The sequence below is a fragment of the Bos mutus genome, chromosome 2 (assembly GCF_027580195.1).
Source record: "Bos mutus isolate GX-2022 chromosome 2, NWIPB_WYAK_1.1, whole genome shotgun sequence".
NCBI classification, from domain to species: domain Eukaryota; kingdom Metazoa; phylum Chordata; class Mammalia; order Artiodactyla; family Bovidae; genus Bos; species Bos mutus.
Genome location: NC_091618.1, coordinates 84,112,725 through 84,135,453, shown reverse-complemented (window position 1 = coordinate 84,135,453; position 22,729 = coordinate 84,112,725). Strand labels below are relative to the sequence as shown.

General features: G+C 37.3%; 1 long non-coding RNA gene across 1 annotated transcript in view; it reads right to left on the bottom strand.

The window, feature by feature from the left end:
- Positions 1-22,729, bottom strand: part of LOC138990220 (uncharacterized) — a 154,392-nt gene that overhangs the window by 7,494 nt on the left and 124,169 nt on the right. The window lies entirely within an intron of this gene.

Here is a 22,729-nt window from a genome sequence, read left to right as displayed (position 1 = left end):
TGTCAAAGTCGAGGTAGATATATATTGCACTATAAATAAGCATCCTCTAATGAAGAAATGAAGCTTGTTTATTTTTTTCCGTTGAATAGCATATATCTTACCTACTGAAATCTTTCATAATAGAACTCATTATTCTTGAACGTCTATAATACAAAATTCTGATTTATACTAATTAGGTTGGCTTTCATTGAGACATATGAGAACTTGAAAGCCCCTGGCCGAGGGCAAATGTTACCTCTTTCTTTAATAGAAAGTTTTTTTTTTCCATTTCTTGCTTCAAAAATATAAGCAAAATGGATATTTGAAGGGATTCGGTGCTCTTTTCCTTCCATATAGTTTAAACTTGTGGGTTTGACTGGCAGAGGTAAAAGGTACATGCAGTTTGAGGAAAGTCAATTTGGCAAACGTTTAAACCTAAAATTACTAGCTCTACAGTAGGCATATTCAGAGCCATGTGATCTCAATCTAAAGATGGCGTCGTGAAGATTCTCTGGTCTCTTACTCAATGCCTTGTGGGATGTGGTTTTGAACTGGACACTAAGCTGCCAATATAGAAGTTTAGCTCTCCACACAAATTTTGAAGAGGCCAGCTTCCTCTGAGGGGGAGAACAGATTGTGGATAAATAAATATACCCAAAAAAATTTAAGAGACATTTTTATATAGAGTTTTGAAAAGGCAAAGTTGTTCCCAGTCCACTAGCTGTTCAGTTGCTATCAAAGAGGATGATTAAATGATACGGAGAAGAATGTGAGACTCAATAGTTCACCTTTTAGAATGTGTCAAATCTCTCTATTAACGAGCAAAGACAGTTAATCTTAGCCAGTCATTGAATTCTGATAAAGGAGCCCATCACACCTTCAGAAGTCTTGCATTTTACAATTTGTGTGTGTGTGTGTGTTACATTATACCACTTCAGGTGTCACATGACAATACCAAATGACCTGTTTCAGTTGCTTCCCTCATCCTCTGTGCCATAATTGGTACCTTTGGCATAAGAGAAGTAACTTGAAGTAGTGTCCCTCACACTATGGAGTATGAACTTTTTGCCATGGAAATGCTATCTGAAATATAGAAAAACCAGAACCAACACTGGTAAATATGAAGCAGGAAATATAGGATGTATAAGCACCACTGAGAGCCTTTAAATGAAGTTCCATTTCTAGGCTTTCATCAACTTGCCAATTGGATTGTGTTACTGTAAGAAAGTCATGCAGAACTAAAAAGTGACATTGATGTATTTCATATATCATATCTCTTTGGCAGTCTGTCCAAAGGTAGCAACTAGAAGCACTTACTGTGTTGGGTACATTGCAGTAAAAATAAACTTGATGAACTGAACTAATTCCAACTTCAATTTGTTACTGGTCCAAAATAGTTCAAGATGTATATTGGAACATTTGGGACACTGAACATATGGAACAGTCCATTTTAAAAAATATTTATTAAGTTCCCACTAAGTCTAGATCCCCCAGTTTATTATAAATATTAGGTATTTATATAGGCGTAAATAATGTTCAGCATTTCCTTAGGTCTTACAAGGCATAGAAAAAGATATTTCCATATGCATGCATAATAAGAGGCTGAATATTTTAAGTACAATATGTTCCTGGTTTGCAGAGAAGTGATTAATTGAAGAACACCAGGGCATTTTACTAAAGGATCAAACTCATATTTTCACTAGATTGCCAAAATCACACTGAAAGAGAATGCTACATATCCTCAGTTTGCAGATGGAAAACTGAGGCTCTTTTCTGCCACTTAAACTAGGAAAGAACTGAAGATGAACGGGTTTTCAATATGTAGAGATAATGAAAGTGATTTTAGTCTTAGAAATCATCATGAATGGAGGCCCACAGTCATGAAAACACTTGGCATATTTGAACAAAAGTGAATGATCCTATGTCCCGGAACACAGCAAATGTGTGCACAGTAGCTGTAGAGTCACATAAGTACAGCAGAGGAGAAAAGAGAACAAAGATGATGCAGTAAAGTCCCAGGTTATATATAATGTTAGCTATTGATTGACTCATTTAGAAATGGAGTCATCTTCCAGCAAACTCACTCCTAGGTATATGCCCAAAAAAGACAAAACTCTAATTTGAAAAGATACATGCACTCCAATGTTCATAGTGGCTTTGATTACAGTAGCCAAGCAATCTAAATGCCCTTCAATGGATTAAGTTGACGTGGTACATAAATACAGTGGAATATTACACAGCCATAAGAAAGAATGAAATAATGCCATTGGCAGCAACATGCATGGACCTAGAGAATATCTTACTAAGTAAAGTAAGTTCAGTTCAGTCGCTTAGTCGTGTATGACTCTTTGCGACCCCGTGAATCGCAGGACGCCAGGCCTCCCTATCCATTACCAGTTCCAGGAGTTAACCCAAACTCATGCTCCATTGAGTAGGTAATGCCATCCAGCCATCTCATCTTCTGTCGTCCCCTTCTCCTCCTGCCCCCAATCCCTCCCAGCATCAGGGTCTTTTCCAGTGAGTCAACTCTTCGCATGAGGTGGCCAAAGTATTGGAGTTTCAGCTTCAGCATCAGTCCTTCCAATGAACACCCAGGACTGATCTCCTTTAGGATGTACTGGTTAGATCTCCTTGCAGTCCAAGGGACTCTCAAGGGTCTTCTCCAACACCACAGTTCAAAAGCATCACAAATCTCACTCATATATAGAATCAAAACATATGATAAATATGAACTTATTTATAAAACAGAAACAGACTCACACATATTAAAGAAAAAATAAAAAACCTTATAATTACCAAAGGGGAAAAGGGAGGGAGGGATAAATTAGGATCTTAGGATTGACAGATATATGCTACTATATATAAAGTAGATAAACGAGGACCTATTTTATATAGCACAGGGAACTTTAATCAATATCTTATAATGACCCATAATGGAAAAGGAAAAACAAAAATATGTATATATATTAGGAATATATACATGGGAAATATATATGTGAATGTGTATATCTGAATTGCTTTGCTGTGCACCTGAAACTAACACAACATTATAAATCAAATGGACTTTAATTTTTTTTTAATTTTTAAAAAATAAATGGAGTTATGGTCTAAATGGAAAAGAAGTATAATCGTGGGGTGGAGGGAAGCAATCAGTTCAGCTACTTTGACATACCATAAACTGGGTTGTTTAAGCAACAAGCATTTATTTCTCACAGTATGGAAGCTGGAAGTATAAGACCAGAGTGACAACACAATCAGGTTCTGGTGAGTGCCCTCTTCCTGATTTGTAAATGATTGCCTTCTCACTATGTCTTCACACGATGGAGAGAGACATTATCTCACTCATGCCTCTCCTTATAAAGCCACTAATCCCAGTCATTAGGGCTCCACCCTCATGACCTAACTAACTCTCAAAGGCCCCACCTCCCAATGTCATCACACTGGGGACTGGGATTTTAGGGGGATATAAACATTCAGTCTACTGCAGGGAAGAAGTAAAAATGAGGCATTTGGACCTGTAACTAGATGAATTGCAAAATATATCTCTCCCCCAACCCCAGTCCCCATCTGTTTCTGAGATCTATTCGTACTTCTGCATATAAATTGCTAGGTACAACTATATTTTCTATGAAATGAACCATTTGAATGAGAAATCCTAATATATGCATTAATGTGTGCATATGTTGTATATATTATTCTGTTATCTTAGGAGATATCTTAGGGTTAGGAGAGTGTCACTTCGGAACAAGAGCATACTGTCCCACAAAGATTAAACACAAAAATGAATGACTATGAGTGTCTCTGTGCCATCCTAAGATAATAAGCACCTTTGAATGGATATTCATTTTTTCAGGCCCAAAGTCACCATTTACTGCCAAGGGACAATCATATTCCTACTTATCCCCAGGATACCTTGGATAATCTGACTCATTATATAAAAATATTGTTGAGAGCTTTAGATAAAAAGGAGTCATAAACAACAAATCTATGAGGGGAGCTCTCTGCAACCTTATAAACAAGAAAGTTTCTGGGTCCTGAAAGAGATTTTTCTCTTTGTATTTTGATAATTAAATAGTTAGTGTGGTCACAAGTTTGTAATAAGACTGATTGTCTATGGACTGAAAATGCTTATCCATAATCAGAGGGTCTCAGAGAGACTTGATGAAGATAAGCATGATGTATGTAAGAAAATTTCTGTGTTGTGAGGACAGAGAGTGGGGAGCCATTTCTAACCTCTAGTAAATCATCTAATTCAAATTTTTAAAAATTCTGGACCATTGTCAGAGAGCCTGATGTGATAAATCTTTTCATTCCCCAATTTACTTTTATGAGAAATGCCATAGCATGGTAGCAAATATATCCAATAACTATTGTCAGATAATGACAAATCTCTGATACCTTTTGTCACATTATAGTCCATTTTGCTAGTTTCATATTTACAAGCAAATGGTTACCTCAAAATATAAAACCCTGGCATTTAGAGAAATGCAGAAATTACTCACTTCTCTGGAATTCTGCATGACAAATTAGTACTATGCTTTAACTCTAATAAATGTAGCTATAACTGAGTTTTCATAAACATTCTTGAGATGTTCTACTAGAGTAGCTTTATTTTGGCACCCTACTTTTCCTGCTTAAACAAATGAAAAGGTTGGCTGATATTGTCAAAATACAGCACTTCTGGTGAACCAAGAGCCATTTATTAAAATAATGTATTGATGCGGTGTCATAAAACATAAAATCACATTTCTGCAGGAAAAACCTATTACCCTAAGCCAAGATTATTTTATTTTAAAAGAAAAATTATTGCAGTTGTGGATTCTGAAAGTAATATGATGTGGTTCAGACCCTGGCCTTTTAGAGGCTAACCAGGGGCTTTTAATGCACAGTGATATGTTATGTAAAAGAGATATTTGTGTAATTAACAAGTCTTCTTGTCTTCACAGAAATGCATTAACTGGAAGTAGATTCTGGATATCCTATGACTCCTCAGAATGACTAACTGAAGAACACAAATATGATTTATCCCAGTTGTGGAAAGGCTTTAGTCTAACACATAGGCAAATGTGACAACTAACACACACACACACACACACACACACACACACACACACACACACCTCCTGGAGGGTCAGGGCTCTCCAGAGCTGACCATTTTCCTGACATCATCTTAATCTTGTCCTTTGTCACAGCACTGCACTTTTTGCTCTAAAGGTTTCAGCACTAAAAAGTGGGGAGGTGAAGCCACAGTTCAATTCAATTTATTTTTATATTGCTTCTCATACAAAGTCTCTCAAAACACTTTACAGTAAGAGATAAAATAATCATATAACACTTGCCCATATTCGAAACAGCAGCATTCACCCAGACAGCAAGGGGGTAAAGCCATGCACAGTCATGGGTCAAAGTCCCTGGTGAAGCACCCCTCATTTAGAAGCCATATAAAAGAACATTTCAGCAGTGACGTGGCCATAGACCATTACTCTCCAAGCCTTGCTTTCTCAAGGGACAAGTAAGAGGCTTCATTTTTCTATTCAAATAAAGCATTATCTCTCCTTAACCTGTGGGATCTCAACTAGTGACCAGTTTCCTCTCAATGCAAAACTAAAGAGCTAAAGCACAAGAACATATTTTCCTTCTATTGTTGCCAATTACTTTAATCACATATGATTTATGGCTTCCTGGAAAGCAGTTATTCTGGGGCACCTCTTTTCATTGTCTGTTTTCCATATTTTGGCCACAGAGGTAAAGGAGAAAGGCGGGTGGAAAGACAAAAATGAGTAGGTTTTCACTTAGTCAATCTCCAGTACAGAAAAAAAGGAATGCTTACACTTGAGACTTGAAAACTAGGAATGAATCAATGGCACTCTGGGGCAGGAAGATGGAATAAGGGAGGATGATGGAGAAAAATTTTGCTAGATAAGGCATGCATGCCTGCTAAATCCCTTCAGTCATGTCTGACTCTTTGTGATCCCATGAACTGTAACCCACCAGGCTCCTCTGTCCATAGGATTCTCCAGGCAAGAATACTGGAGTGGGTTGCCATTCCCTTCTCCAAGGGATCTTCTGAGCCAGGGATTGAACCTGTGTCTCTTATGTCTTGGCAGGCAGGTTCTTTACCACTAGCGACACCTGGGAAGCCCAGATAAGGCAGCCCAAATTAAATATCAATACCCACTGAAAAATAATAATAACTAATGTTTGGAAAGGGTAGTAAGGAAACAAATCCAGGCAAAAGAAAATTAGGTCAAATCAATATATCAAGTTTGTGTAATACTTTTAATTTACAGAAGGGTTATTCTGTACTTGACATAAGGAAATTGGAGATGTTACTATTCTCTGAGAGCAATTGAGTTATCCACCATCACAAGAAAGTACAGTCAGCAGCTGAAAGCTACCATCTTTGCAGTGATGTTTATTTACAAAGCAAATAATGGTTTGAAATCACCAAGCCCCAGTGAAAGTGATTCTCAAAAAAGAAGCCTCTCCCCCGCCCCTTACTCCATCTCCATCACATACTTTTTCAAGTATCGAGACAAAATATTCACTATCAAAAACAGATTCTTTTTCAAAAAGTACAAAATTTCAAAGAAGTCTCTAGCTTCAGGAGAATTCTCAGTATTCATATCAGTAAATAATCCAAAGTATATTTTTTTAGGAAACATACTTATAGTAGGATAAGAGCCTTTTGTATCCTTTACATCTTTAAGAGAGTCACATCTTTATAATACATAATAACAAAACAGAATATATTGTAACTCATTTCTTGACCTTTTAATATTTCTGTCACTGATTGTCAGAGTTGAGAACTACTCTCTATCCTGAGGTGATGGATTATTTAATTAACCATTGACCTTTTCCCAACATTTGTTGACAATGAGCACAGTCCCATGAAAGCTGCCTGCTTTGGATATTGGTCAATTCTTCATTGTTTATCAATAGGAGCCTTCCATTTTTCATAACTTAAATAACTAGAATTACATTTGCCATTTATTTGTCCAAACCTATTTTCAAATGAATTCATGTCTGTTTCCTTTTGACTATCTATATTAGAAAAGAAGAATAGGTTCACTATACCTTTTCAAAACAAATTCTATGTCAGTAAGTACATCTAATAGACTTTAACTGAATTAACCTATAGAAAAATCATGTTTTCTAGTTATGGATATTGTGACAAAAGTTGCAGTAACTTTTTTTCATGATATACACCTCTCCAGGTTCCCAGTTGAATCCAACTTTTTCTAGGGAATAAGATCCTCTGGGAAAGTGAAGCAGATCCTTCAAACAGTTATTTGTAAATTCCATTCATTAGTAAGCAGAATGTTCCTGCATTTTTCCAAGGGCGATTTTCTTCATAGAAGGTAATAAAATATTGTGGAATATTCTAACTAATTAAATAGTAAAGTTAGAATCTTTAGTTTGAATGATTGGCTTATTTTAATATGAATAGCAAATAGCATCTTCATGACCCTCTTCCAACAGCTCCACATTGACCCACTTTCTTCTGGACAGGCTTCTTATTTGGGAGCCATGGTGAGGGGGGCTAAGAGTATTTCAAGCCCAAGCCTGAGTTTTCATAGAGAATGTTTCATTTCTGCAGACACCTCTGCTCCCAGGATCAACTAATATGGTACTTCAGAAAGGGAAATTTTTCAGAGATTTTGAATTGGCCTCCTTTCTCTGTTGGTGTTATTACTATATGTTCATCTCTCAACATATTCGGGCTTCCCTGGTATGGCTCAGACAGTACAGAATCCTCCTGCAATGCGGGAGACCTGAGTTCTATCCTGACGTTGGGAAGATCCCCTGGGAAAGGGAATGGCAACCCACTCCAGTATTCTTGCCTGGAGAATCCCATGGACAGAGAAGCCTGGCAGTCTGTAGTCCAAGGGGCCGCAAAGAGCCAGACATGACTGAGTGACTAAGCACATCTCTCAAGGATTTATTTTTGAGTTCTAAAAGCTTGATTGAGGCTATATCACAGTGTAAAAGGGTAGGATCCAGACAGTCCAGGATCCTAGTTTTTATCCTTCATGGATGATACTGTGTACCTCATTTATTTTCTTGGTTCCTCCATTTCCTCATCTAGGAAATGGGAATATAAACAGCCACCTCTCCTACTTACTGTGAAATGGAATGAGATAATATATGCAAAGCTCCTTGCAAAGAGTAAAAGTCCAATAAAACAAAGCTGTTCTAAAGTAATACTGAATTTTCCAGTTTATCATGTGGACACGGCCATTATCTCTGCAGAGTGGAATACAATATATTAGAGATGTTTTAGCAACAACTCAAGTCCATTTCCATCTCCCTGGAGTCTACAGTGTTTAAAGACTTGACATTATGGAAGTATATTGTCTTCATTAATTTATGTTAATTTTTAATGTTAGTGTGGTATTATGGTATAATATATACAAAAGCCTGTGTGTGTGTGTGTGTGTGTGTGTATACTTATACACACAGCTGCACATTGCATACACACAGATACTTCAGGGAAAAAGAGTTTTGACCCTAAGAAAGCCTAAACCTGGGACATAGTACAAAGCATTAATTATAATAGGGGCCTTTTTTTTTTTCTTGACAAGGAAACAAAATTCTTAAAATGAAGCTGCTTTGAAATTAGCAAAAAAAAGTATATTTATTTTTATTTTGAAATTAAAAGATAGAGCTTTACAATTATGTACAGTGAAATGGCACATGCAAGCTACATTTGTAATATTCTCTTATAGATCTGTTAACCATGTTATTTCCTCTTTCATCTATCAATTTCCCTTCAAAGCCAAAGAGCTTATCTCCTCTTAGAACAGAACCACATGGGCATATCATCAGATATCTAGATGGTTAAGTTGTACATTTGATACATGGGTGACATTAATGTAATATTATGATGGATATCTATTAGCACATACATCACCGAAACATAGACTCTCTAACGTCTTTGATAGTGGCTGCCCTTTCCATGTCAGTGTCAATCCACACCAGAATCACAAGTATGAACAAACGTGACAGGAGAGGCTGTACCAATTATAGATGAAGGGATACTGTCTACTCCCACCATTTGATGTGATTTATTTGGCAGTCCTTCTGCATTTGTAGGCAGCAGGTTGTAGCTGTTTATGAAGTGACAAATGGTACTCCATGACATTGAATGACTTCTCTAATCAATTTAGCTTGTCTAAAAAGTGGTCATGAATCGTAGTGCTCGTCAAATGTCAATAGGTACAGAAAACTTTCAACTTTTTGCACTAAAAACATATTCCAAGTATACACCCAAAGAGTAAAAGAAAGAAATAATAAAATTAGTTCATTTAAATAATAGTCTTTCAAAGGAGCTAAAAAAAAAAAAAAATACCATGTTTTACAAGGTTTTTCTTAAGGATTTTTTTCCCTTAAGTATTACTTTTTATTGATTTGAGAGAGCTGCATTTTTTTTTCTTGGTCAGTTTTATTTGGAAGAAGGGGTAGTATATAATTAAACACAAATGCATAATTCTCTGGTGGAAAGAGAAAATAATTTAACTAAGATTGTCAGTGAAATAATTGAGGCCGCTATTATATAAAAAGCCTTTGGGCTTATGATTCCAAATATTGACTAAAGTTTTCAATTACTATTTAACCTATTTAAACAAAACTATTTCATTCTAAGTGATTTTATTGATGAATTTAGTTTAATTAATTATATTTTTAAAAATTATCCACTATGCACAGGTTTGGTCACATAAACAGAAGTCATTTCCCTGACAAACTGCAGAAATGTATACCGTTTTAAACTTACATGAGTTTAAAATAATACTTTTGTCTCACACATAAAACTAGTATAATGGAACAAAGTCATCGGCTAGGCTAACCTTACACAAGTGTGTTTAGGTATTTGTTTCAATTTAATTAGATGTAGACAGTCTTTTACATACTTAATTCAAATCACTACTGCAATAAGCCAGGAATGATTTTTTCCTATCTCTGTATTATTCAAATTTATTAAACAATATCTCACGTTTGTTTGACACCATGTCAAACTCAGGACTCCTAAAGCACGGCTGCAGCTTTGGAACTGTTATGCTTTCTCGGACTTTAATCATTTTTGGCAAGGCTCCATTTCCTGTCAGAAAGTGAAACAGCTTTGGAATGTCATTTTCACGAAAGAAAACAGAGAGAATCCAAGAGGAAGTTCTCCTCCACTCCAGGTCCCATAAGATACTCCAACATGCTCACAGGAGGGCTGGAATACATCAAACATTAGCAGAGGGAAAAGGACACAATTTTCCCACATTAAAATACATGGATAAAGTTGAACTTCTGCTAAAAATAGTTCCCATGACTAATCCTATTAAGTTTTAAAAATTGTTGGGCAGTATCTTCCTTGAAGCAGAATTACTCTCTGCCATCACACTGTGTTGCTGCCCACCCACTTCCTGCAAAGCCAGAAGCCCCTCAATGATAGATTCTCATCTTTCCCTTTGTAATGTAATGACATTAGAAGAAAAGAGAGAGAGAAAAGGATTTGATAGCACCTTTTATTCTGGTCTCAAATATCAAATAAACCAAAAAAAGATAAACAGATCAAAATTATCTCAGAATACCAAAAATTTTGAAGAGCAATATGCTGTCCCTACACATCTGCAGTGTTTTCCTACTCACTCAATGTCTCCAGGGAGCAATGAGATTGCCGAAAGTAAATTAAGATGACTGAGCTGTGCCACTTTAAAGCCTAGACAATGTTGGATGCAAAAATTGAGTAACAAATGGAAAAAGTCTACACTATTTTGGAAATGGAAGCACCTGATTTTTGCCTCATGTGACAACCATATGGCCTGGATAGGGATGAGGAGGGGATGCAAATGGATCACTAAAAATGCTCAACAAAGCTTAAAGATTCTGAACCAAGTACGTATGTTGTCGTCTAAGAGAGAGGAAGTCATCAGTGCTCCCACCATCTTCAGCTGATACTGATAATCAATGTTACTTTAGCCTTTCAGAGGAGGAGACATGGGAATATAAAGTAGTCACTGCAGAAGGAGTCATTAGGTACCATGATATTGGCATATGTTAGCTAAGTGATTAGCAATGGTGAGGTTCAGCTGCAATGAAACCTAAACCCAGCTGATGCCATTAACAGGCTGGATCTAATGAACCCCATAGACCACATTAAAGCAGAGAAAGCAAAATTACAATTGGAGAATAGCTTTTAACGAAATCATCAATCCAAAAAAGGAGGGGGTGGGGAGACAATGTTATTTGAGAAACCTTTATAGAACCACTAGATAGTCTCTTACTTAAGTATGTTTTAAAGAACAGGCAGGTAACCCATTCCTAATTATGCTGCTGCTAAGTCGCTTCAGTCATGTCCGACTCCGTAGACTGCAGCCCACCAGGCTCCTCTGTCCCTGGGATTCTCCAGGCAAGAACACTGGAGTGGGTTGCCATTTCCTTCTCCAATGCATGAAAGTGAAAAGTGAAAGTGAAGTCTCTCAGTCATGTCCGGCTCTTAGCGACCCCATGGACTGTAGCCTACCAGGCTCCTCCATCCATGGGATTTTTCAGACAAGAGTACTGGAGTGGGTCGCCATTGCCTTCTTCATCCCTAATTATGGGGAGATATTTTAGAAAGTATTTGGACTTTTCATCTTTCTAGTTTCACCTTAGCATGTAGAAAATTAATTAACCAACTGATTTAGAGTTTTACACTTTGTCACCATACTGTGCAAATGTCTATAAGCTGCATTAGTCATAAAGAAAAGATCCTTTTTTACAGGTTCTAAATCAAATTGTACATGTTTAAGCTAATCTGTAATTCACAGCCACTCAAGCATTGGTCTTATTCTGTATAATATATTTCATTGAAAACTGTGACCTAGAACTATATCCATATGTAGTTCTGTCCAGAAAGATTCGTTCACCTTCATGCTAACCAAGTTTTTCAGTTTGCTGTGCAAGTGTAAAAGGTTCTAGCTTAATATTGAGCTGATCCAAACAAATTTTTTAGCCAACCCAATAGCTACCAAAGCAACTGAGAGGGAAAATCTTCAAGTTCACCAAGGGAAACTAACTCTCAGTTGACTCAGTGGTAAAGAGCTGCCTGCCAATACAGGAGATGAGAGTTCAATCCCTGGGTCAGAAAGATCCCATGGAGAAGGAAATGGCAACCCACTCCAATATCTCTGTCTGGAAAATCCCATTGACAGAGGAGCCTGATGGACTGCAGTTCATGGGGTTGCAAGAGAGTCAGACACAACTTTGCAACTAAACAACAAGAAGCATTGTAGTGAGCAGTAAAGCATGTGGGTGCAGGAGCCACAATCCCTGGGTTTAACTCTCAGCTCTGCTATTTACTAATCCTAACGTGGTTACCTTCTGTAGGGAGTGTTGGGCCAGCAGAAAAAGAAAGAGCATAGAGAGTTAAGATAGACAAGGAAGACTGAAAGCAGCAAACAAGTGGTTTTTACTTCCCTTCTGAGCAGCAGTCTTATAGTCCCCACAATGCAGAACTTAATATTGTTAGACAGTTAGTGAATTTTGGCTTGGTCTTCTATGGATACACATGGTTTGTTCTCTGCCTGAACCATCAAACAACAAATCTGAATCACTATCCCCTGAGACCAACAGGATCCAGGAGGCTACGAATTCAAACTTTCAGAAACCTTGTACAAAGCCTGTATGTCAACAAGCAGAAACAATTAGGAAGGATAAACCATTGCTCTTAAAAACAGAATCATCCCACATCTAGAAAGATTACAATTTTATAAACCATTTATAAAAGTTTCAGGGCAACATGACCCAAGCTCAGAGAACTTCAGGTTTCTATTTAAGAAGACAAATTACAATAGATATTTCAATTTTAAAATTTAACATAAGTGAAGGGATTGTCATTTTGCAACAGAGGGTACAGGCTGGATCTAAGTACATATGGGCTAACGTAAAAATATAAGCCCATTTTCCTAGACTCAGATTCACGTGTTCTAATTCTACTTGGCTACTAACTGTGTAAGTCCACATTAAATCTCTCTCTACTTCAGTGTTCCTTCATGTAAAATTGGACAATAATCATGGCTATCTCATGGGGTTATTTAAAAACTAAATGAGAAAATACATATTAAGCACTTAAAACACTGCCTAATACACAAACCATAAAAAAATCAGCTATTATAATTTGTGCTAGATATTATGTAGATGTTTATCATTTTATGTGAGACTCAGATTCCTGGGAACCAGTTTCCATTCTCTTTTGCCTAAATGCACATCAGATAATCTCTGTACAAATTTTAGCACAAAAGATTCCACTCCTTAGATCCTCCTCAATTCCTCCACATCAGTAATAGCTCTAAATCTTAGGAATCCAGTTAAACTATCTCCTCTTCTTCTCTGCTACCTGCTCTGTCCTGCTTCCCTTCTCTATTGGGCTAATGTCTTTGGTCACTGACTGTGAGTCTTGGTGTTCCTAAATTCAACATTCAGGCTTTGAAACCTAGGAGAACTTCTTCAACAGCATAAACCTATCTGCATTTATTGGCCAGCTGAGTCCACCAGCAGATGATTCAAAGTGTCCACCGACTTCATGGTTGCTTTTGTGTTGACTTCTTTGCAGCAATGCCAGCCTAAACCTAGGTTTCTGAAGGATGCCTGTAGGGGGCTAGTCACCAAAGATCGACTCTGATGAACAGCTTGCTGCAGCTCTAATGGTGAGACATATAAAATGCATCATACATTAAATTTAATGTTGCCTCATTAGTCTTAATTAGATTCCTACATTACACCAGGATTATGGTTTCTCTGTGTTTATGATTTCTCCTAAAATGAATCTAGCCCAGATAATACTTTAGTGTACTTTTTAAACCTTTGAATAAAACTGTCCACTAATGTATTAATATTAATAATAAATATTCTTGATCTTATAAAAATAATAACAAAAGAAAGGCAAACTGTATTTGTTAGGAGTTTCATGTCATACATAAAGCTTATGAAGGAAGGCCTGTAACTTAGAAATAAACTTAAAAACTGCAAACATTTGCTCACTAAGAAAAGTAATTGGTCTATTATTTCCTTTATTCCCCTTTCTATCATTATGCATAATATGTAATATGTTTTTTTCAATAAAAAAGTAGTTGCTTCTTGCCTCTTCTCCCCTATTTCATAGTTTATCTTCTCCTTTTATTAGCATTTACTGTGAAGACATATAACATTCAGTATCATCATATAGCTATTAAAGAATTAAGGAGCTTGAGAAACCATAGACTGCAACCCTTTTTTAATTATAAAAATTGTAGCACACAAGTTTTAGAGACTAATGGAGAACGTAGAGGTAATGGTAAATACTTGACCAGAAGCCAGATTTTCTGGCTCACAACTCATAGTATATATGATCAACTCCCTAATGTATCTGAGATATATTTGTCTGCCATGGTCTAAACACATCCTGCAATGCAGGTCTCTGACTCCTGACTGTGAGTTCACACATTCACACAGGTGCCACACCTGAACAGACTCCAAAATGCCTGTTGCTTGGCTGCATTTTTATCGGCAATCCTGCACTCATAAAAAGAAAAAACAAAGAAATTACACTGTGAATCAGGTCTGTTAAGAATAATTCTTCAGTTCTCTATCACTGAATAGTGAAAGGGTTGATGGTATAGAAGTCTTAAAAGCCTACTTATCATTTATATGTATATGCTAGTAATTTAAGGATTGTCAGTTCAGTTCAGTTCAGTCGCTCAGTCGTGTCCGACTCTTTGTGACCCCATGAACTGCAGCACACCAGGCCTCCCTGTCCATCACCAATTCCCACAGTCCACCCAAACCCATGTCCATTGTGTCGGTGATGCCATCCAACCATCTCATCCTCTGTCATCCCCTTCTCCTCCTGCTCTCAATCTTTCCCAGCATCAGGGTCTTTTCAAATGAGTCAGCTCTCCGCATCAAGTGGCCAAAGTATTGGAGTTTCAGCTTCAACATCAGTCCCTCCAATGAACACCCAGGACTGATCTCCTTTCGGATGGACTGGTTGGATCTCCTTGCAGTCCAAGGGACTCTCAAGAGTCTTCTCCAACACCACAGTTCAAAAGCATCAATTCTTCAGCACTCAGCTTTCTTTATAGTCCAACTCTCACATCCATACATGACTACAATTGTAAACAGATCTTAAATAACAGATTCGAGACTCTGTTCCTACTGTAGACTCAGGACTAAGTAGTTTTGACTCCTGTTAAAAATGGACATGATTTCTTCTCTCTGTTTCTCTGAGCTCCCCACTGCCCTCCAACATTTGCTGAAATCTGCCAATGCCACAGCAGAGCAAACTCTCATCTGGGAGGGAAATATTAAGATTCAGGGCTCAAAGACAGAAACAAGAGAGTGGCAAGGAGAGAAGAATTCAGATAATAATTCAAATAATAGTCTTGTGCAACTTGGAAACACTAGCTAAGCATGGAGAATATTTCAAACTTGCCAGCCCCTTAAAACTATGAGCATGAGGAGCAGATAGCCACAGGGAAAGCTGGAAGGCTTGGAAGGAGCCAGGAAACACTGAGAAGTCAAAGAACATTTTAGGCCAAATTGCTTCTGGTCAACATGTATATATTAATTTCTGTAATCTACATATTTTGGAAAAAAAGATCTATTTGCCAAACCAGCAAAATACTTATATGTTCACCCAGGAATTATACAGGATTATCCTGAGTCATTTTACATCATTTTATCCTAACTAGCTGTTAATTTCAGAGAAGGCAATGGCACCCCACTCCAGTACTCTTGCCTGGAAAATCCCATGGACCAAGGAGCCTGGTGGGCTCCAGTCCATGGGGTCGCTAAGAGTCAGACACGACTGAGTGACTTCACTTTCACTTTTCACTTTAATGCATTGGAGAAGGAAATGGCAACCCACTCCAGTGTTCTTGCCTGGAGAATCCCAGGGACAGGGGAGCCTGGTGGGCTGCCATCTCTGGGGCTGCACAGAGTCGGACACAACTGAAGCGACTTAGCAACAGCAGCAGCAGCTGTTAATTTAATGATTCCTCATAACAAACCCCTGAACAGTATATATTCAAAGACCTGAGTTCCTAAAAAATTGTAAAACCACTTCCAAATCAGCCCCAACATTTGAAAGTTTAAAAATTACATTTTGTGAATAAAACTTCTAACTACACAGTGGACTATTTAGGTAAGTGATGTCGAAAGCTTTCTGAACTATAGAAAGAAATTTAAAGAAGAATCAGATATGTGATATAACTGTTTATGATCTAAAGTATATAATTTATGATGTAATTACTGCATTTTATTGTGCATATTTTAGAAGGATACAAACTTGAAAAAGTTAATATTAAATATTCCAAAAAATGATATCCCATGAACTTTTTGTAATGAAATGGACAGTAGCTTTGCTATTAAACTTTTAGTTTGGTAGCAAACTATCAAACCACCCACGAAATGTCAAAATATTCTGTATACCTCAGACTTAGAGGTGTCTGACTCTCTGTGATTTATGGAAACATTATTTATAATGCATTTTCTGTTCATTGCAGTCCAGTGCTGTACCTTTTATAAACCTACTGATTAATATCAAACAGTGAACAAATCTGACAAGCAGGATTACCAATCTAACAAAACTGTTTATAGTGTGAATGAAAAAGACACACCATTTCCAGGCAATGTACTTAATAATAAAATCCTGTTTTACTTAAGTGGTGAAGGGATTACTTAACTGTCAAAGTTCCTTTAACTGTTAAGAGCTGCCACATTAAAGATACACTATTCAAAAGCACCAACAGAATATTTCATGGCAGTTTATTAATCATTATCATATTTTCACATATAAATATAATATAATTGATGTGTATAAAAATAAAATAAGTCAACTATTTAAAATTAAGTTGGCTCTCCCTAAGGCATTTTTAGGGTAGAGAGAAACAAAAATTTAATTGTTTTTTATAAAGATTTATCTCACTTTTTAAAAATATTATATATTTTTTGTGAAGCAGGATATTGATATATATCATGGATTGAGTTTGAACATTTTTCTTTAGAAACAGAACTTTCATAAGATTCATAACTTATGTGAGATATTTTGCAAAACCCTTTCTTTAATTTTGAAAAATATACTAGTCTATTTCTTTAGTTTTGACAAATATACTAGTCTATTTCTTTAGTTACATAGATATTATAGTAAAACTACAGTTTATAGAGAGAAAGTAGTTTTTAACTCCATAATCATTAAAAACTATTGGAATATCAGCAATAAACAAAATAATTCATATTACTAAACTCAATTATTGGAAACGAGTGCATTTGATAGATGAATGAAGACTTGAATAAAGCTACTCTAAAAATTTTTTTAAGACTAGTGAGTACCATTCCCAAAACAAGCAGGAAAAGAAATTAAGCAAAGGGCTATTCCTACGATGATTCCAAATCGTGTTTTTGTTAGTATAAGAAAGAAAATCACTAAACTTAATTCTAAGATGACAATTTCCTTTAAATTTTTTTAATTAGCATAAATATTACACCTATGGAAATAACAATAGTTTACAGAGTCCAAAACAGTGACTTTTATTTTACATCTACATGTTCATCTTGAGCCTATGTATCTTTGAAATCATAAGAGAAAATTTTCTAAAAATTTATATAGTAATAACAAAGAAGAATATGAGTAAATAAAGTTGTAGCACCTAATTCGTTTTCCCCCAAAGAGAACAAAATAATGCTGCTAAGGAGTAATATCACTAGTAGTAGCAAAGAAAGAAGTTCCATAGATCCATTCCCCTATAGAAGCAATCATTAGGCTGGCAAAAATTTACAGAATTAACTCTTTGAAACTCTGGATACTAATAGGAAATTTTACAATAATTGAGGAGTGATTAATGAACAAAGAAGCTACTACATTTTGGCATTTAGGATATTCCAATCAGGTTACTGCTAATTGCTGAGATAATGTAACAGAGACTTACATGACCACACATAATAAAGGATAGAATCTTTGCAAGAGTAGTTTGGAAATATTACAAAACAAATAGACAACTGTGGTCCACAAGTCACAACAGCAGACTCCGGGAGGGATTAATTTCTGATTCCCACAGTTACTGCTTTATGATATGCAAAATGCCCAGTTTTCAAGTAAACATTATGAGACATGCAAAGAAATAGGAAAGTATGACTTATTTTTAGGATGGAAAGAATTTAGTAGAAACCAAAGCCTTTGACTGTGTGGATCACAATAAACTGTGGAAAATTCTGAAAGAGATGGGAATACCAGACCACCTGACCTGCCTCTTGAGAAATCTGCATGCAGGTCAGGAAGCAACAGTTAGAAATGGACATGGAACAACAGACTGGTTCCAAATAGGAAAAGGAGTACGTCAAGGCTGTATATTGTCACCCTGCTTATTTAACTTATATGCAGAGTACATCATGAGAAATGCTGGGCTGGAGGAAGCACATACTGGAATCAAGATTGCAGGGAGAAATATCAATAACCTCAGATATGCAGATGACACCAGCCTTATGGCAGAAAGTGAAGAAGAACTAAAAAGCCTCTTGATGACAGTGAAACAGGAGACTGAAAAAGTTGGCTTAAAGCTCAACATTCAGAAAACGAAGATCATGGCATCTGGTCCAATCACTTCATGCAAATAGATGGGGAAACAGTGGAAACAGTGTCAGACTTTATTTTTCTGGGCTCCAAAATCACTGCAGATGGTGACTGCAGCCATGAAATTAAAAGATGCTTGCTCCTTGGAAGGAAAGTTATGACCAACCTAGACAGCATATTAAAAGCAGAGACATTACTTTGCCAACAAAGGTCTGTCTAGTTAAGGCTATGGTTCTTCCAGTGGTCATGTATGGATGTGAGAGTTGGACTATAAAGAAAGCTGAGTGCCAAAGAATTGATGCTTTTGAACTGTGGTGTTGGAGAAGACTCTTGAGAGTCCCTTGGACTGCAAGGAGATCCTACCAGTCCATCCGAAAGGAGATCAGTCCTGGGTGTTCATTGGAGGGACTGATATTGAAGCTGAAACTCCAATACTTTGGCCACTTGATGCAGAAAGCTGACTCATTTAAAAAGACCCTGATGCTGGGAAAGATTGAGGGCAGGAGGAGAAGGGGACAACAGAGGATGAGATGGTTGGATGGCACCACCAACACAATGGACATGGGTTTGGGTGGACTCCGGGAGTTAGTGATGGACATGGAGGCCTGGCATGCTGCGATTCATGGGGTTGCAGAGTCAGAAATGACTGAGTGACTGAACTGAACTGATACCTGGGAACCCCAGAGACTAAGCATCCAACCAGGGACTTTAAATCAGCTGTCTTTAATATGCTCAAAGAAAAAAAAAAAAAAAAAAAAAAAAGATCAAATAATTAAAGAGAAAACGATAGCTCAACAAATAGAAAATATCAACAAGAAATGAACACCAATAGGATTCAAATAGAAATTCTGAGGCTACAAACTACAATAGCTGAAATGTAAAATTCTCTAGAGTGCTTCAACATACATTTGAGCAGGCAGAAGATTCACTAAACTTGAATATATGCCATTTGAATTTATCTAGTCTGATGAACAGAGGAGAAATAAATGAAGGGACAAGATCAGATCCTACAATACCAGTGAAGTACCCTCAAGTACATCAATATAAACAATATTATAGTCCAGAAAAAAAGGAGAAAGGGACAGAGAGAATATTTAAAGAAACAATGGCTAAAAACAAAACAACAACAACAAATAACCAATTTGGTGTTGGATCTACACATCCAAAAAGCTCTACCAACTCTAACCAGAAGAAACACAAAGAGATCCACACACACATAATCAAAATGTTGGAAGACAAAGAAAGACTCTTGAAAGCATCAAGACAGAGATACAACTCCTCTTATATAATGTATCTTCAGTAAGTTTAACAGCAATTTCTCAGAAATCATGGAAGCCAGAATGCAGGGGGATGACACATTAAAGTGATTAAAGGGAAAAAAGAAAACCCTATCAACCAATAATTCTGTGTCTAGCAAAACTATTCTTTAAAAATGAAGGAGAAATCAAGACATTTCCATATAAATAGAAGCTGGGGGTCACAGAAGTTACAAGAAATGTCAAAGTGAACTTTTCAGGCTGAAATTAAAAGACATTAGACAGCAGCTCAAAGCCATCTGTTCAGTTCAGTCGCTCAGTTGTGTCTGACTCTTTGCAATTCCAGGGCCTGCAGCATGCCAGGCCTCCCTGGCCATCACCAACTCAAACTCATGCCATCCAACCATCTCATTCTCTGTTGTCCCCTTCTCCTCCTGCCCTCAATCTTTCCCAGCATCAGGGTCTTTTCAAATGAGTCAGCTCTCCACATCAGGTGGCCAAAATATTGGAATTTCACTTCAACATCAGTCCTTCCAATGAATATTCAGGACTGATTTCCTTTAGGATGGACGGGTTGGATCTCCTGGAAGTTCAAGGGACTCTCAAGAGTCTTCCAACACCACAGTTCAAAAGCATCAATTCTTTGGCACTCAGCTTTCTTTAGAGTCCAACTCTCACATTCATACATGACCACTGGAAGAACCATAGCCTTGACTAGACAGACCTTTGTTGGCAAAGTAATGTCTCTGCTTTTAATATGCTGTCTAGGTTGGTCATAACTTTTCTTCCAAGGAGTAAGCACCTTTTAATTTCATGGCTTCAGTCACCATCTGCAGTGATTTTGGAGCCCAGAAAAATAAAGTCTGACACTGTTTCCACTGTTTCCCCATCTATTTGCATGAAGTGATTGGACCAGATGCCATGATCTTCGTTTTCTGAATGTTGAGCTTTAAGTCAACTTTTTCACTCTCCTCTTTCATTGTCATCAAGAGGCTCTTTAGTTCTTCTTCACTTTCTGCCATAAGGCTGGTGTCATCTGCATATCTGAGGTTATTGATATTTCTCCCAGCAATCTTGATTCCAGCTTGTACTTCATCCAGTCTAGCGTTTCTCATGATGTACTCTGCATATAAGTTAAATAAGCAGGGTGACAATATACAGCCTTTACGTACCCCTTTTCCTATTTGGAACCAGTCTGTTGTTCCATGTCCATTTCTAACTGTTGCTTCCTGACCTGCGTACAGATTTCTCAAGAGGCAGGTCAGGTGGTCTGGTATTCCCATCTCTTTCAGAATTTTCCACAGTTTATTGTGATCCACACAGTCAAAGGCTTTGGCATAGTCAATAAAACAGAAATAGATGTTTCTCTGGAACTCTCTTGCTTTTTTGATGATCCAACAGATGTTGGCAATTTGATCTCTGGTTCCTCTGCCTTTTCTAAATCCAGCTTGAACATCTGCAAGTTCACAGTTCATGTACTGTTCAAGCTCCACGTGGAGAACTTTGAGTATTACTTTACTAGCGTATGAGATGAGTGCAATTGTGCAGTAGTTTGAGCATTCTTTGGAATTGCCTTTCTTTGGGATTAGAAAGAAAACTGACCTTTTCCAGTCCTGTGGCCACTGCTGAGTTTCCCAAATTTGCTGACATACTGAGTGCAGCACTTTCACAACATCATCATTAGGATTTGAAATAGCTCAACTGGAATTCCATCACCTCCACTAGCTTTGTTCGTAGAGATGCTTCCTAAGGCCCACTTGACTTCACATTCCAGGATGTCTGACTCTAGGTTAGTGATCACACCATCATGATTATCTGGGTCATGAAGATCTTTTTTGTATAGTTCTTCTGTAGCTCAAAACCATACAAAGAGATAACTTTAGTAAAGGTAACTTCATAGGAAAATATAAAAGTCAGCATTATCTTATTTTTTGTTTGCAGCTCCTTTTTAAAAAAAATGTGATATAAAACATAAATGCATAGAAAAGTAATTAGAAATCTAAGTTAATGGCACATGGTTTAAAAAGAAGTCATCTGGGACAACAACAAACTGAAACCGTTGGAGACAGAACAGCAAAGGAGAAGTTTTTCTATACTACTAAAGCTACATTGGCATTGATTCAAATTAAATTGCTAGACATTTAGAAGGTTAATATTATTATCAGAAGTAGCCACTAAGAAAATAACAAAAACAAATACAGAAAATGAAGTAAGGAGGGAATTAGAACACTAGGATAAAACCAACTAAACAGAGAAGGCAGAATAGAGGTTCAGTTCAGTTCAGTTCAGTCACTCATTCATGACCGACTCTTTGAGACTCCGTGGACTGCAGCATGCCAGGCTTCCCTGTCCATCACCAACTCCTGGAGGTTACTTAAATTCATGTCCATTGAGTCGGTGATGCCATCCAACCATCTCATCCTCTGTCATACCCTTCTCCTCCTGTTGGGGGCCAGAGTGAGGTACTCCGCCCGTGACAAAGGTCATGAGGAAGGAGGCTCGACATACGCAAAGGCGGGATCGAGCCTCAGGAGTCCCCCTGGAACTCCTCGAGCATCTACCCCCATAACCAGAGCCTGCCTACTTTACTACTTTGTGCTCACCTACACCTCTGACTTTACGGGGGGCTGTCCCCCACCACCTCTTTTGGAGAAGGAGTTAACTTAGAGCTCCAGTTTATAATAATTCCTGGGCGTGATAAGAGTGTTTTAACCTACAAACTCCTCTGAAGGTTCTCTGGCCTGCCTGACAGGCTTGTCCGGCCACACGTGATCGCTCACAGCCTCCCAACCGAGAGAGGCACAAGATGCTTTAAACCTTCTAAAAACAGGTTCCTTAGAAAAGTTAGAAAACTATTAGTATAAGTATAATGGGCTAATTAGAAATTGTGTTGGTGAAGGGTTTTTCATTTGTTGAGCCA